Source organism: Equus caballus, chromosome 30 (assembly GCF_041296265.1).
Source record: "Equus caballus isolate H_3958 breed thoroughbred chromosome 30, TB-T2T, whole genome shotgun sequence".
Taxonomy (NCBI): Eukaryota; Metazoa; Chordata; class Mammalia; order Perissodactyla; family Equidae; genus Equus; species Equus caballus.
The window spans coordinates 8,702,772-8,720,237 of record NC_091713.1 but is presented as its reverse complement, the minus strand read 5'-3'; the positions used below and the strand labels follow the sequence as shown (position 1 = coordinate 8,720,237).

Here is a 17,466-nt window from a genome sequence, read left to right as displayed (position 1 = left end):
ACCCCGTTGTAAGTTGAGGAAGATCTGCATTTAAAGTTGTTTTTTCTCTTGATCATGTTGCTTGTTGGTATCCTGTTTTGTGTATGTTTTTGAAGGCAACTGTCTGGAATTAGGCATACAGTCTGTAATTTGAGAAGTAACCTGTTTAAAGGTTTTTGCTTGGGGATAAGAGTTCAAGAAGTAATTGGACCATCTTTTCTATTACTAGAAAATATTTTAGGGTAATAGTACTTTTTCTTCACTTAACTTGTTTTTTTTTTTGGTTGAGAGCCCCACACTCATAGTCTGTATATTTTATTTCATTCATAGTAAAGTTTATATTGGACCATTTCTTATAAAAAGAACAGGGAAATGAAAACTTTCTTCATTAATTTCTTGGTTCTCATTTTGCTAACAGAGGGAAAGTCTTGTTACAATGCCAAATTCCTTTTTTTTTTTTAAGGAACAAAGTATGTATTGTATTTGAAGGGAAATTATCCTGGGGAGACTCATGCTATTTGTAAAATAATTTTTATTTAGATTTGCCAACATAAAATACACTCTTCTGCCAATTGGTACAAGTTAGTAGATCTTTTACTTCCATTCCTAGCATTTTTTAAACAGTTTTTATTGAAATATAGTTTACATACCATATAGTTCACCTGTTAAACTGTACAATTCAATGGATTTTAGTATATTCACAGAACTGTACAACCATCATCACAATCAACATTAGAAAATTTTCATCACCCCAGAAAGAAACTCTGTGCCTGTTAGTGGTCACTTCCCGTTTCCCCGCAAACCTCCCACTTAGAAGGCACTCATTAGTCTACTTTCTGTCTGTATGGATTTCCCTATTCTCTGGGCATTTCATATAAGTGGAATTAAACAATCCGTGATTTTTTGTGATTGGCTTCCTTCAGTCGGCATAATGCTTCCAAGGCTCATTCATGGTGCAGCATGCATCAGTACTTCATTCCTTTTTATGATATACCACACTTGGTTGATCCATTCATCAGTTGATGGACGTTTAGGTGGTTTTCACATTTTGGCTATTGTAAGTAATGCAGCTATGAACATTGATTAGAAGTTTTTGTGTGGCTGTTTATTTTCATTTCTCTTGGGGATATACCCAGGAGTGAAATTAATTGGGTCATATAATAACTCTAGGTTTAATATTTTGAGGAACTGCCAGACTTCAAAAGCTATCTTACCATTTTAAATTCCCATCAGCAGTGTATGGGAATTCCAATTTCTCATATTCTTGTCAACACTTGTTATCATCTGTCTTTTTATAGTTTTCTGAGTAGATGTGACATGGTATCTAACAATCGTTCTGATTTGTCTGTCTTCTCTGGAGAAATGCCTATTTAGATCTTTTGCCCATTTTTCAATTGTTATTTGTCTAGTTCTTGAGTTTTAAGAGTTCTTTACGTATTCCAGATATAAGTCCCTTAGATTTGCTAGTGTTTTCTCTCAGTCTCTGGCTTGCCTTTTCACTTTCTTGATAGTGTCCTTTGAAGCACAAAAGGTTTTAATTTTTATGAAGTCTGCTTTATCTATTTTTTGTTGTTGTTACATGTGCTTTTGCTGTCATATCTAAGAAAGCTAATCTAAGATCATGAAGATATACTTATGTTTTCCTCTAAGAGTTCTATAGTTTTACCTCTTACATTTAGGTATTTGATCCATTTTGAGTTAATTTTTGTGTATGGTGTGAGGTAGGAGTCCAGTTTGATTCATTTATATGTGGGTGTCCAGTTGTCCAGTTCCATTTCTTGAAAAGGCTATTTCTTTCCCCCACTGAATTGTCTTGACACCCTCATCAAAGATCTGTTGGTCATAAATGTAAGGGTTTAATTCTGAACTGAGTTCTCTTGCATTGGTCTGTGTGTTTGTCTTTATTCCATTAACACACTGTCTTGATTACTGTAGCTCTCTACTAAGTTTTGAAATCAAGAAGTGTTAGTCTTCCAACTTTTTCAAGATTGTTTTGGCTGTTATGGGTCCTTTGAATTTTTAGCAGCAGCTTGTCAATTTGTGGAGTATTGCCATCTTAACAATATTAAGTTTTCTAATCTGTGAGCATGAACTCTATTTCCCTTTAGTTAGGTTGTCTTTAATTTCTTTCAATAATGTCTTATAATTTTCAGATATAAGTCATGTAGTTCTTTTGTTAAATTTATCCCTAAAGACTTCTTTAATGCAACTGTAAATGCAATTTTTTAAATTTTATTTTTGTGTTGTTCCTGGTTAGTATATAGAAACACAACTGATTTTTGTATATTAATCTTATTACCCTGGAACCTGGCTGAACTTCTTTATTCGTGTTAACAGTGTTTGTGTGGCTTCCTTATGCTTTGCTTTATGTGAGATCATGTCATCTGCAAGTAGAGATAATTTTACTTCTTGTTTTCCAATCTAGGTGCCTTTTCTTTCTTTTTCTTCTTTGATTGCCTGGCTACGATCTCCAGGACAGTGTTTTCGTAAAAGAGGCAAGAGAGGCATCCTTGTCTTGTTCCTGATCTTAAAGGGAAAGCATTAAGCCTTTCATCATTAAGTATAATGTTAGTTGTGGATTTTTCATAGATGCCCTTAAAGGGAGAAGTTTCCTTCTAGTCCTCGTTTGTTGAGTGTTTATGTCAAGAAAGGCTGTTGGGTTTTGTCAAATGTTTTCTCCTTGTGGTGAGATGACCATGTAGTTTTTGTCCTCTATTTTATTGATATGGTATATTACATTAATTGATTTTTTGGATATTAAGCCCACCTTCCATTCCTGGGATAAATCCCATTGGATCATGGTGTATAATCTTTTTTATATGTTGCTGGATTCAGTTTGCTAGTATTTTGTTAAGTATTTTTGAGTCTGTATTCGTAAGAGATAATTGATCTGTAGTTTTCTTGTTATGTTTTTGTGTGTATGTGTCAAGTTAGTGCTGGCCTCATAGAATGAGCTGGGAAGTGTTTCCTTTTCTTCTGTCTTTTGGAGCAGTTTGTGAAGAATTGGTATAGATTCTTATTTAAATATTTGGTAGGATTCACCAAAATTGTCTGGTCATAGGCTTTTCTTTTTGGGTAGTTTTTAAATTACTAATTCATTCTCTTTTATTTCATTCTCATTCATTACAGATCTGTTCAGATTTTCTGTTTATTCTTGAGTGGGTGTGAGTAGTTTGTGTCTTTCCAGATATTTGTCCATTTCATCTTAGTTATCTAACTTGTCGGTATACAGTTGTTCATAGTATTCCTTATAATCTCTCTTATTTCTGTAAGGTCAATACACGTGTGTATTCATAGATTTCTAACCAGTAAATAGTTACTTGAATCTTACAAAGAAATGAACTCTTAAGTTTGGGAGCCTTTCTAGAAATAGAAAATACAAAGAAATATGAAAAGCAAAGAACTGCTGAGTTCCTCATTGTTATTGCTAACAGTGAATAAACAATATCAACACTAATTCCTTCCTGGGGGGAAAAATAGTAATGTTAGGAGCTACAGGTAATACTGTCAAAAGGACTATCTCTAGGTTAAGAAGTCCTTTTCCTAGCAACTTAACGGCTTCCTATGACCTGGAGCAGAAATACTTGACCCGGTTGTCCAACTTTCCATCTGAGAATGGGGGTAACACTACTGCTTGCAAAGCTATCAGGTATTCATTTTTCATTGTAGTGGCTCAGCAATTCTTTAGAAACCTTACGTAGACCAGATCTCATTATAGTGACTCCAAAGGACTGACGAAATTTGCGATGGTACATTTCTCTAAGTTTCTCTCATTTTATGGATTTTTCAATTTATAAAATGTGTCCAAACATACCCTTTTATTTTTTAGAACATAAAGTCTTGAATGCAGGGAAATTTCAGACTAAAGTAGTATAGTGTGAACCCAGGTACCATACAGGAGTTCTAAGCATGGAAGAGATTATTTTCATTTGTGAAAGCACAGAGGATAAGAGATTTCTGAGTTCAGGATCCCCACTCGGACAGGTGCATTCCCAGTCTAACCCTGTCTTAACCGTTTGGCCAAAAGTCACTGTTTGTGTATAATTTTTTTGTGTGTGAAAATCTTTCTCATCTCTTAATAAAACATTTGGATTCCCGTTATACAAATTTATTATAAAAGCACTTTCAGAAGGCTGTTTACTGCTCAACTAAAAGGTAAATTGTTGGGCCAGCCCTGGTGGCCTAGTGGTTAAGTTTAGCACGTTCCACTCCAGCAGCCCAGGTTTGGTTTGTGGGCGTGGACCTGCACTGCTCTGTTAGCAGCCATTCTGTGCTGGGAGCCTACATACTAAAAAACGGGAAGATTGACACAGATGTTAGCTCAGGGCAAATCTCCCTCAGCAAAAGAAAAAAAAGATAAGTTGTTACAATTAAGTCATATTAAACATTACATGGAAATAAATGTTCAATTTTCTAAGAGTTGAAAACCTTTTGATTATTGCAGACAAATCATTATGTATATATCTTTTTGGAAAATATTCTATATTTGGAAAGAGAAGGTCACACTGTGAGAAGAGAACAGGTCACTTTAAAATAGAGCTGTCTGCATCCAGAACAAAAGCCTGTTGGTGGTGTTAAGGACATCAGCAATATACAGACCAAATTATTGGTTGCAAACAGTATAAGCAATGGGATTTCTCAGTTGGAAAAGGCAATTAAGTCCTAGAAGTTGGCTGCCGAGGAAACCACTGATTGGAGAAAGACTGGCTGAATTTTTTTTTTCCTTCTTCTCCCCAAAAGCCCCAGTACATAGTTGTATATTCTAGTTGTAGGTTCTTCTGGTTCTGCTATGTGGGATGCTGCCTCAGCATGGCTTGATGAGGGTACTGGGTCTGCGCCCAGGATTCGAACCGGCAAAACCCTGGACCACCGAAGCAGAACCTGCAAACTTAACCATTCCGCCATGGGGTCAACCCTCACCAGCAGCATTTTTATGCAGACTGTCATGATCACCTCGTAGTATTTTCCACTCTCTTTCTGTGAAAAGGGGAAGAAAGGAGGATAGCAAGAAACTTGGAAAGGCATCTCTTCTGTCATAAGGAGGCAAGGACATCATTCTCTTTAGTTCCCAACTTTTTATTTTGAAAATGTTTAAATTTTCAAAAAAAGCTGAAAGAAGAGTGCAATCCACATACTCTTCAGCTAGATTCACCAGTTTTTTAATCATACTTGCTTTCTCTTACCCTCTCCCACGCAACACTCACTCTCATTTTCTCTCTCTCACATGAAAAGTAAGTCACAAACTTCATAGCATTTCATCTCTAAATTACTTCAACGTGTATTTCCTAAGAACACATTCTCTACCCAACCACAGTACTAGTATCACACCCAAGGTATTTTCAATTGATAGAATAATATCTAATGTGTAGTCTGTATTAATATTTTCCCCAATTGTCCCAATAATGTCCTTTTTGGCTTTTTTTTCTTAATGTAGGATTCAGTCAAGGTTCCTTCAGTGCATTTAGTTGTCATGTCTTTTTAGTCTTCTTTAAAGAAGAGCCACGTTTCTTTTGACTTTCATGTCGTTATTTTTTTAAAAGACCAAGCCACTTTCCTTACAGAATGTCCCACAATGCAGACTTAGCTGGTGTTTCCTTATGGTTGTATCTGTTTAACATACAGTGTTTGACAAGAACGCTGAGAAGGGAAGGGTTGCGGCCTGTTTCGTCACATCAGGAGGCACATGACCTCAGTTTGTCCAACTATTGACAGTACTCACTTTAATCACTTAGATAAGATGATATTCAGTCATGTTCTTCCATTGTAAAGGTATCTTTTTCTCCTTATAATTTAGGAAAATGTGGGGTTGATATTTTGAGACCATGTGAATGTTCTCCAACAGCCTTCTTGCAGTGGTTTTAGCGTCCATGATCCTTGCCTGAATCACCTGGGGGCTGCAAAATAGTGATTACCTAGTTCTGCCCTTAAATCTACATCTATTGTCTATCTCCTGTAAAGAAGAGCTTTCCGTTCTTTCTCTTTTTTTCTATTACTACGTACTTGGAGATTATCTTTTTATTAAGTATGTTATAGTCTATTATTATCATTACTCTTTTTAATGTTCAGATTTTCCCAAAGTTGACCAATAGAAGTCCCTTTAAGCCAATTTCTATTTCACTTTTGTCTCTCCGTCATTCTTTGACCACTTCTTACCTTGCACTTTGTCTGCCCCAAGTTGGAATCGACTGTTTCTCCAAGGAGTCCTGGTTCCTTTCAGTAGAGAAACCAAGATCTGGATGGTACGTTTATTGCTTCTACTTAACTGGGCAGAGCTAGGTGATACGTACGTATTTTTTAAATCATGAGTTCGTACAGATGGCGCCTCTAGTTAAAATCGGACACCACAGGGTTTCTCCTTTCCCTCCTGCATATTTGTATCTCCCTTCACCTACATTGACAGCTTCGATTCCCACCAGTATCCGTATGTTTACTCATTTGCTCTATCCTACAGTACATACAAAATAGTTTTAGAATTACTACACACTAGTACCACTATGAACAACAAATCGAAGTTTAGGATTTCTTTGCACTTCTTTTTGTCCTTAGAATATATCCCGTTAAGGATATTTAGGCAGAGTACTTTGTTCAAAAGTTACTTAAATCTTTTTTTTTTCCCTGTAGTTATCAATTTGCTACACAATTAGGTTCATTTCTTTTTGTTTGAATTCAGTTTTAAAGCATGCTGTTTTTTAAAAAATTTAATTTTGAATGTGTGAAACATTTACATGGTTCAAATGTGAAAACTAAAGATATTGTTGGGAAGTCTCCTTTTTCCCTTTTACCTATCTCCCACACATCACGATTTTTATCATGAGTTTCTGATTCTTTTTCTGTTTTATTATTTTTATTGAGGTAACATTGGTTTGTGACATTATAAGCTTCAGGTGTACATAATTATATTTTGATTTCTGTGTAGATTACATCATGTTCACCACCCAAAGACTAATTGCAATCCATCACTACACACATGTGCCCAGTCACCCCTTTTGTTCACCTCCCTCCCCATTTCCCCTCTGGTAATCGCCAATCTAATCTCTGTATCTAAGTGTGTGTTTGTTGTTTTTATCTTCTATTTATGAGTGAGATCATATGGTATTTTACTTTCTGCCTCTGACTTATTTTGCTTAGTGCAATACTCTCAAGGTCTGTCCATGTTGTCATAAATGGCAAGATTTCATCTTTTTCATGGCTGAGTAGTATTCCATTGTGTATATACCATGTCTTCTTTATCCATTTGTCCCTTGATGGGCACTTAGGTTGCTGCTAAGTCTTGGCTATTCTGAGTAATGATGCAGTGAACATAGGGGTGCCACAAATAACTTATCTTTAGGCATTCCTGTTTTCACGTTCTTTAGATAAATACCCAGCAGTGGATTAACTGGATCATATCGTAGTTCTATTTTTAATTTTTTGAGGAATCTCCGTACTCTTTTCTGTAGTGGCTGCACCAGTTTGCACTCCACCAGCAGCGTATGAGGGTTCCCTTTTCTCCTCATCCTCTCCCATACTTCTTGTATTGTTAATTATAGCCATTCTGACGGGAGTGAGGTAATAATATCTCAGTGTAGTTTTGATAGCATTTCTCTAAGGATTAGTGATGTTGAACATCTTTTCATGTGCCTGTTGGCCATCTATATATCTTCTTTGGAAAAATGTTCACATATTTTGTCCATTTTTTAATGGGGTTGTTGGTATTTTTGTTGTTGAGATGTATGAGTTCTTTATATATTATGGATATTAACTCCTTATCAGATATATGGTTTGTAGATAACTTGTCCCAATTGCTAGGTTGTCTTTTTGTCTTGTTGATGGTTTCCTTTGCTGTGCAGAAGCTTTTTAGTTTGATGTAGTACCATTTGTTTATTTTTTCTGTTGTTTCCCTTGCCTGGTCAGACATTGTATTCAAGTGTACTGCCTATGTTTTCTTCTGTAACTTTCATTGTTTTGGGTCTTACATTCAGGTGTTTAATCCATTTTGAGTTAATTTTTATGTATGGTGTAAGATAATGGTCTACTTTCATTTTTTTGCTTGTGGCTGTCCAGTTTTCCCAACACCATTTATTAAAGAGATTTTCCTTTGACCGTTGTCCAAAATTAGCTGTCCATAGATGTGTGGGTTTATTTCTGGGCTCTCGATTCTGTTCCATTGATCTGTGTATCTGTTTTTGTACCAATACCGTGCTGTTTTGATTACTATAGCTTTGTAGTATATTTTGAAATCAGGGAGTGTGATATCTCCAGCTTTGTTCTTTTTTCTCAGGATTGCTCTGGCTATTCGGAGTCTTCTGTTGTTCCATATGAATTTTAGGATTGTTTGTTCTATTTCTGTGAAAACTGTCATTAGGACTTTGATAGGGATTGTATTGAATCTGTAGATTGCTTTAGGAAGCATGGACATTTTGACTATGTTCTTCCAATCCAAGAGCACAGAATATCTTTGCATTTCTTTGTGTCTTCTTCAGTTTTTTTCAACAATGTTTTGTAGTTTTAAGTGTGCAGATCTTTCACCTCTTTGGTTAAATTTATTCCTAGGTATTTTATTCATTTTGTTGTAATTATAAGTGGGATTGTATTCTTAATTTCTCTTTCTGCTGCTTCGTTGGTAGTGTATAGAAATGCAACTGGTTTTTGTATGTTGACTTTGTATCCTGCAACTTTACTATATTCATTTATTATTTCTAAAAGCTCTTTGGTGGATTCTTTAATGTTTTTTATGTATAAAATCTTGTGATCTGCAAATAGTGACAGTTTCACTTTTTCCTTTCTGATTTGAATCCTTTTTTTTTTTTTTTGAGGAAGATTAGCCCTGAGCTAACATCTGTGCCCATCTTCCTCTACTTTATGTATGGGACACCTGCTACAGCATGGCTTGATACGTGGTGAGTAGGTCCACGCCCAGCAGCCAAATCGATGAACCCCAGGCCTCCGAAGCAGAGCGCACAAACCTAACCACTGTGCTACCAGGCCAGCCTCTTGGATCCCTTTCATTTCTTTTTCTTGCCTGATTGCTCTGGCTAGGACTTCCAGTACTGTGTTATATAAGAATGGTGAAAGTGGGCATCCTTGTCTGGTTCCTGTTCTTAGAGGGATAGCTTTCAGTTTTCCTCTGTTGAGTCTATTAGCTGTGGGTTTGTCATATATAGCCTTTGTTATGTTGAGGTACTTTCCTTCTACACCCATTTTGTTCAGAGTTTTTTTATCGTAAATGGATGCTGTGTCTTGCCAAATGCTTTCTCTGTATCTGTTGAGATGATTATGTAATTTTTACTCTTCATTTTGTAGTGTGGTTTATCACATTGATTGATTTGTGCATTTTGAACTATCCCAGCAGAGTAAATCCCACTTGATCATGGTGTATGATCGTTTTAATGTATCGTATTCAATTTCCTAGTATTTTGTTCAGGATTTTTGTGTCAGTGTTCATCAGTGACATTGGCCTTTAATGTTCTTTTTTTGTATTGTCCTTGTCTCGTTTTGGTATCAGAGTAATGTTGGTCTTGTAGACTGAGTTAGAAAGTGTCCCCTCCTCTTCAGTCTTTTGGAGTAGTTTGAGAAGGATAGGTACTAAGTCTTTGAATGGAAGAATTCACCAGGGAAGCCATCTAGTCCTGGGCTTTTATTTTTTTGAGGGAGGTTTTTGATTACCTTTCAATCTCCTTATGGGTAATTGATGTATTCAAATTCTCTATTTCTTCTTGATTCAGTTTTGGAAGGTTGTATGATTCTAAGAATTTATCCATCTTCAAGATTATTAAATTTCTTGGCATATAGCTTTTCATAGTATTATAACCTTTTGTATTTCTGAGGTGTCCATTGTAATTTTTGCTCTTTCATTTCTGATTTTATTTATTTGAGCCTTCTCTCTTTTTTTTCTTGGTGAGTCTAGCTAAAGGTTTGTCAATTGTGTTTATCTTTTGAAGGAACCAGCTCTTGGTTTCATTGATTTTTTTTTTCTTTTTTAGTCTCTATTTCGTTTATTTTTGCTCTTATTTTTGTTATTTCCTTCCTTCTGCTGATTTCATCCTATGTTCTTCTTTTTCCAGTTCCTTTAGGTGCACTGTTAAGATTACTTGAGATTTTTCTTCTTTGTTGAGGTAGGCTTGTATTTCTATCAACTTCCGTCTTAGAACCACTTTTGCTGAATCCCATAAATATTGGCCTGTCGCATTTTCATTTCTCTCCTGGTGTTTCTTGATTTCTCCTTGATTTCTTCCTTGACCCAATCGTTGTTCAGTGGCATTTTGTTTAATCTCCACATAATTGTGGCTTTTCCAGTTTTCTTCCTGTAGTTGATTTCTAGTTTCATACCATTGTGATCAGAAAAGATGCTTGGTATTATTTCAGTCTTCTTAAATTTCTTGAGACTTGTTTTTAGCCTAGTATGTCACTTATCCTGGAGAATGTTCCCTGTGCATTCAAAAAGAATGTATATTCTGCAGTTTCTGTATAGAATGTTCTGTATATATCTAGTAAGTCCATCTGGTCTAATGCGTCATTTAAGGCCATTGTTTCCTTCTTGAGCTTCTGTTTGGATGATCTATGCATTGGTGTAAGTGGAATATTAAAGTCCCCTACTATTATTGTGTTACTGTCTATTTCTGCTTTTATGTTTGTTAATAATTGCTTTATGTATTTAGGTGCTTCTATGTTGGATGCATAGATAGTTAGAAGTGTTATGTTCTCTTGTTGGATTGCTCCTTTCATCATGTAGTGCCCTTCTTTGTCTCTTGTTGCAGTTTTTGTTTTAAAGTCTGTTTTGTCTGATATAAGTATTGCTACCCCAGCTTTCTTTTCATTGCCATTGATAAGTATGTACTTGTTGCTGTTTTCTTACCCTTTTCCTGGAGTGTTTTAGTAGTTCTCTGTTCCTTTCTTCTTCTCTTGCTCTCTTCCCTTTTGGTTTGATGACTTTCTTTAGTATTACGTTTGGGTTCCTTTCTCTTAATTTTTTGTGCCTTTAATATAGGTTTCTGGTTTATGATTACTATGAGGTTCATGTATGATAACCTACATTTATAGCAATCTCTGTTAAGTTGATGGTCTCTTAAGTTTGATCTTTTGCTTAGAGCTCTACTCTTTTACTTCTTCTCTCCCAGATTTTACATATTTGATATTATATTTAACCTCTTTCTTGTGTGTGTGTATCCATTACCCTCTTATCCTGAAGATAGATAATTTTAGTGCTTTTTTTCCTTTGACCTTCATACTAGCTTTGTAGGTGACCTGCTAGCTTTACTGTATGTTTGCCTTTACCATTGATTTTATTGTTTTTTTTCACGGGGCGAGGGGGATGAAGATTGGCCCTGAGCTAACATCTGTGCCAGTCTTACTCTATTTTGTATGTGGGACACGGCCACAGCATGGCTTGATGAGTGGTGTGTAGGTCCGTGCCCAGAATCTGAACCTGTGAGCCCCAGACCACCAAAGCAGAGCACACAAGTTTAACCATTATGCCACCAGGCTGCCCCCCCAAAGGTTTGTTTTGGGTAATTTTCTTATTCCTATTTGTGGTCTTTTCTTTTCCACTTAAGTAAGTCCCTTTAGCTTTTCTTGTAAAGCTGGTTTCTTGGTGATAAACTCCTGTAGTTTGTGTTTGTCTGGAAAACGCTTTTATCTCTTCTTCCATTCTGAATGATATTCTTGGCTATAGGTTTTTTCCTTTCAGCACTTTAAATATATTGTACCACTCTCTTCTAGCCTGTAAGGTTTCTGCTGACAAGTCAGCTGATAGCCTTATGGGGTTTCCTTTGTATGTAACTTGTTGCCTTTCTCTTGCAGCTTTTAGGATTCTCTCTTTATCTTTGATCCTTTTTCTTTTTTCTTTTTTCCAACGGCTCCCAGTACATAATTGTATGTTCTAGTTATGAGTGCCTCTGGTTGTGCTATTCGGGATGCCACCTCACCCTGGCTTGATGAGCAATGCCATGTCCATCCCCAGGATCCAAACCAGCAAAAGCCTCGGCCGCTGATGCATAGTGCACGAATCTGACCACTCGGCCACTGGGCTAGCCCCTGTCTTTGATTCTTGACATTTTAATTATAACGTGTCTTGGTGTGGGCCTCTTTAGTTGCATCTTCTTTGGTGCTCTCTGTGCTTCCTGTACTTGGATGTCTGTTTTCTTCCTTAAATTAGGAAAGTTTTCAGCCCTTACTTCCTCAAATAGAGTCTCTGCCCCTTTGTCTCTCTCTTCTCCTTCAGGGACACCTATAATATGGATGTTAGTGCACTTGATGTTGTCCCAGAGGTCCCTTAGAATGTCCTCGTTCTTTTTATTTCTTCTATCTGTTCACTTGGGTGATTTCCTCTAGTCTTCCATCCAGCTCACTGATCCGTTCTTCTGTACCATCTGCTCTGCTATCGAGTCCCTCTAGTGAATTTTTCATTTCCATTATTGTGTGCTTTAGTTCTGATTGGTTCTTTTTTATTTATTTATTTGTTACTTATTTATTTGTTTATTTAAAAGATTGGCACCTGAGCTAACATCTGTTGCCTATCTTTTTTTTTCCTTTTTCCCCAAAGCCCCCTAGTACATAGTTGTATATTTTAGTTGTGTGTCCTTCTAGTTGTGGCATGTGGGATGCCGCCTCAGCATGGCCTGATGAGCAGTGCCATTTCTGTGCCCAGGATCCAAACTGGGTAAACCCTGGGCCACCGAAGCAGAGCACACGAACCTAACCACTCAGCCATGGGGCCGGCTCCTGATTGGTTCTTTTTTATATTTCCCAATTCTTTGTTGATGTTCTCACTGTATTCATCCATTTTTCTCCCAAGGTCAGTGAGCAGCCTTATGACTGTTTGTGCTCTTTATCAGATAGATTATCTCTTTATTTAGTTCTTTTTCTGGAGTTTGTCCTGTTCCATTATTTGGAACATGTTCCTTTGTCTCCTCATTTTGCCTCTTTCTCTGTGCTCATCTCTATGTATTAGGTAGATCAGCTATATCTCCCAGTCTTGGAGAGGTGGCCTTGTGTAAGAGATGCCTTATGAGGCCCAGCACTGTGCCTCCCTCTCATCACCAGTTCCAAATGTTCCAGGAGTGTCCCCTGTGTGGGCTACATGTGTCCTTCTGTTGTGGCAGAGTTTCTATTGCTGCAGGTGCCTGGGGAGGCCAGACTGCCCCCCTGGCTGGTTGGTTGTAATGCTCAGTTGCATGTGGTTGCTATGATCTCTTCATTGACTTTATCGGATGTGGTGAGCCCCAGCACAGTTGGCTGCAAGGTCTAATAGCATATTCCTGCTGCAGTTTTTCTGTTAAATGAGTAGGCCCCCAGCATGGCTTGTTGCTATGCTCAGGGGCTTACACTTGTTGTCAGCCTCTGGCCGGCAAGGTTCTTGTGAGCTCTCTCGGTAGTGCAGCTGGGTAGGGCCAGCCCCAGCCATGGGAGCACCCAGTTGTTTCAGGCATTGGAAAGTGGGGCCGATCCCCTATGTGGCTGTTTGAGAAGTGCAAGTCTGCTGCAGCTGACAAGCCCCACTGCCCGCAGGCCCACACACCCCATCAACACAGTCCTGCCCTCTGCACGCGTCTCAACCCGCTCAAGTGGACCCACTCACCCCGCTGCAGAGGCCCCACACACTCCACCAACACAGGCCCACCCCTCATGCACATGCCCTGCCCCACAGAAGTGGACACACTTGCCACACTTTAGAGGTCCCAGACACCTCGCCTATGCTGGCCCACAAGTTGCCTGAGGGCTTACTCTTGGCTGGGGCCAGTCTCTGAGACAGGCTGCCTGACCTGGCTGAGCTGGATTAAATCAGTGCTCTAGTGGGTGGGGCAGATCCCTGTGCTCACAGGCCAGGGGAGGAATTCCAGTGGCATCCACCAGGGTCTGTCAGCATGCTTGGCCTGTACCAGGTCACAACAATGGTTGCCACCAATGTCCCAGTCCTGGGGAGGTGGTTCCAGCAGCTTCCTGCTTCAGCAAGATGCGCCTAGAGCCTGTCAAGTGAGTCTCTTTTCACAAAGAACTATGTGCCTCACTTTTTGGTGATTTTAGATTGCTTTCCAATATGGGTAAATTTGTGCATGGGCCCTTTAAGAGCAGGCTTTTCTTTCTTATGTTCAATAGCTTTTTCTGGAGGTATTCCCTGTTGTAGTTAATAGCCGGCAGAGTCAGATATTATGACCCCTGTCTCGGTTGTGCTGAATCCAAAAGTTGCTTATTGTGGCATAACTCCCCCACTCAGATCCACCACTCCTCCAAGGAAGGCTTCGTACCTTAAGATTGCTCCCAGCCGGCCATGAAGCACTGTGGCTAGAATGAGGCTTTTCTCTCTAGGAAGGAATTTCTGCCTCTTCCACCTCAGTCAGTACCATTCCTCGTTGTAGGGGTTCCTTTTATCCAGTTTCCAGTTCTCTCTCAGGAGTCATTGTTCCGAGGGTAGTTGTAGATTGGTTGTGTCCATGGGAGGAGGTGAGTTCAGAGTCATCCTACACCACCATCTTCCCAGCAATCCTGATTTGTTCTTCTTCTGTTTCTTTTTTGCAAAATATGTAAATAGACATTTGCCTAAGACCAGGGGTCCTACACAGACTTTTTCTGTAATGAGTGAGATAATAAATATTTTGTGTCTGTTACACTACTCAGCTCTACCATTGTAGCATGAAAGCAGCTGTAGACTATTTGTAAAACAAATGGATATGACTATGTTACATTGGCTGCCATAGGAGATGGGTCAAATTTGGCCTGCACACGTTGTTTGTTGGCTCTGATTTAAGATGTAGATAGAGATAAATATAGATATTCTCATACAAAAGTATATACATAATGTACTACATATATTTTATTTTGCACCTTGCTTTTCCCCCTAGCAAGTGTACCCTGAAAATTACTCCCTATCAATTCCTCAGGAGCATCCCCCGTTCTTTATGGCTGCAGAGTATTCCAAATGTTGTGTGAATATATTATAGCTTATTCAACCAGTACCCTGTAGGTGCACATTTTAAGTTGTTACCAGTGTTTTGCTAACACAAATAATGCTGCAGTTAATAATTCTGTACTTATGATGTTTTGTATATATACAACCTATTCTCTTATGGTAGTGTAAAGGTTCGAATGAAACCTGTTAAGCTAAGAGAGGATAGTATTTTACTTTAAAATAATATTTTTCTAATTATAAAAGCAGTAAGACAAATTCTTCATAAAATTTAGAAAAATAATCCTGAAATATATGGAATTAAAAGTGAAAGTGTCCCTTTATACTCCACTTCCAACCCAACCATGTCTACTCCCCTTCCCCAAACTGTTAGTAGTTTGATCTCTACACTTCACACCTGTAGTTGTAGTCGGTAGTGGTTTATTTTATGTTTCCATATTTAGCATGTTAACATACACAGGACATACTTATTTTACAAAAATATCATGCTACAGATAATATATATGACTTGGCCTTGGATATCTTTTTATGTCCACATTTATTGAGTTACTTCATTATTTTTGATACCTATATGATAGTTCATGATTTGGATGCACCGTAATTTATTTAACCATTCCCCTACTGATATTTAGATTGCTTTCAGTTTTATGGACTATGGTTAATATCCTGGGACGTCTTTGCAAATGTTCAGGTATTTCTGTAGCATAGATTCCAGGAGGTGGAATTATTAACTGTCATTGATTTACACTTCTGCAGTGTTGTCTTCACACCCTTGCCGACACCAAGAATTAGCAGTATTTTTTACATTTGCCAATGTGATAGATTAAAAAAAGAATAGTAATTTATTGTCTTAATTAGTATTTTTCTTTTTACCAGTAAGATTGTTTTTTCATGTTTGTTGGCTACTAATTTCTTTTATGATCACTCACTTGTCTGGCGGGTATTTTTTTTAATGGAGCTTTTATATGCAGTACCCCTTGCTGTCTGAACTTTTACTGCCCAAACTCTAAAATTAAGTAGATTTAGATAAATGTTTTGAGGAATCTCCTATATGCGCTGTCACTACTCTCCATCCAAATTCAAATTCAGGAAAAAAGGTATCCCTCGCTTTCTTTACTTGCCATTCAAATTCCGCCTGTCCAAAATCAGGAACGAGATAAAATCAGCTAGAGAGGGAGATTTGTATTCTTGTGTTAATCTTGGTTACGTGTGTTACAAGTTTCTTCTCCCTGTGTGTGGCTTATCTTTTGATCTCCTGTATGTAGTTTCACACCGTAGGAAACTGTAAATGTTTCTGTTGAGTGTCTGTTCTCCTTCACCAATTCTAGGTATTGCTTTACTTAGGTTGGCTTTTCTCATCTAAGATTTTTTTCAATCTAATTAAATTTTTTCTAGTGTATTATTTTTAGACACACTAGAATTTTTGATATGTGAAATGTATTTTTATGCAGTTTTGTCAACACGTTTTTAATAATTTATCCTTTACCATTAATTTTAAATACCACCTTTATCATATACCAATTTCTTGTAGACACAAGGATCTCTTCCTGCAGCAGTACCGTACATAACGTTGTAATGAATATTTTTTATGTCTAGGTGAGAAAGTCCCTTGTTCTTTTTCAGAGTTTTCTTTTTTGTCATTGCTCGGTTTTTCTTCCATGTACAGTTTAGGAAAAAGCCCAACAACTTACTCATGTATTCTTCCTCCAGCAGTGTATGAGAACGTGCGTTTTCTCGGGTCTGGGAGAAACTGGCTAGGAGTGCAGAGCCAACGTTAAGACTTGAATAAACCCAGAAAAGTTAAAGACAAATTATCTCTCCTCTAACCTGGGAGAAATCTAATAGGTTTGAGCACTGTTAAGTGTTACCTCAGTGTTTGTTTAATGAGCTGGTAACTCATTTACCTTCTTTGAAGTGTAACCCTCTCCAGTCACCCTTTTAACCCGGTTCACGGTCATCCACCATAATTTCCTGTCACGTTACCTCCCTCTCCCCATTCCCCTTTACCTCACCCCCCCAAATTTTCTATCTAGGGAAATCTCATTTGTTTCTAAAGACCTAGTTCAGATATTACCTTTTCTGGGACATTTTTCTTCCTGCCAACAGTAAGAAGATTGTTCTGACCTTTGTGCCTCATATTATTTATTCCTCTATTGTCATTATCAAACTTGGAGCTGAATCAGGACACGCATGCCATAAGTGTTTTTTGAAAAAGAATAAAATATCCCTGTCTTCAGGGAGCACACCAGAGAAGGAAAGGAAAGCATAAAATGGAAGAAAAATAGATATGAAAGCAGACGTTATATGATTTTTTTTTTTTTTTAGTCACTAACAAGGGAGCTTCTGTATCAGTTTTTTTCCGATCTGATCAGGTTTACATTTTATGGGTATGCTCTAAATCTTAGATAATGTGCTTGTACCCAAATTGAGACATTCGTTTTGATCCAGGAGGGCACTTCATGTGGGATGCGGCACAAACAAAGGCACAGAGATAAGAACAAATGTGTCATTGTCATAGGGGTTTCAGAACTGTCAGGAAAACCCAGAAGTGGGGTTAGAAAGGCCTCAACATTCAGTGAAGGCTTTGGGGAGTAGCAGCTCCTGTA

The 17,466-nt window shown here is 37.8% G+C and overlaps 1 protein-coding gene across 5 annotated transcripts in view; it reads left to right on the top strand.

Moving 5' to 3' along the window:
• DESI2 (desumoylating isopeptidase 2) overlaps positions 1–17,466 on the top strand; it is a 55,461-nt gene that overhangs the window by 20,395 nt on the left and 17,600 nt on the right. Inside the window, exon 1 of one of the 5 annotated variants that reach the window (XM_070255570.1) lies at positions 8,784–8,858. The gene's annotated coding sequence lies outside the window, so the exon portion shown is untranslated. 5 annotated transcript variants of the gene reach the window in all.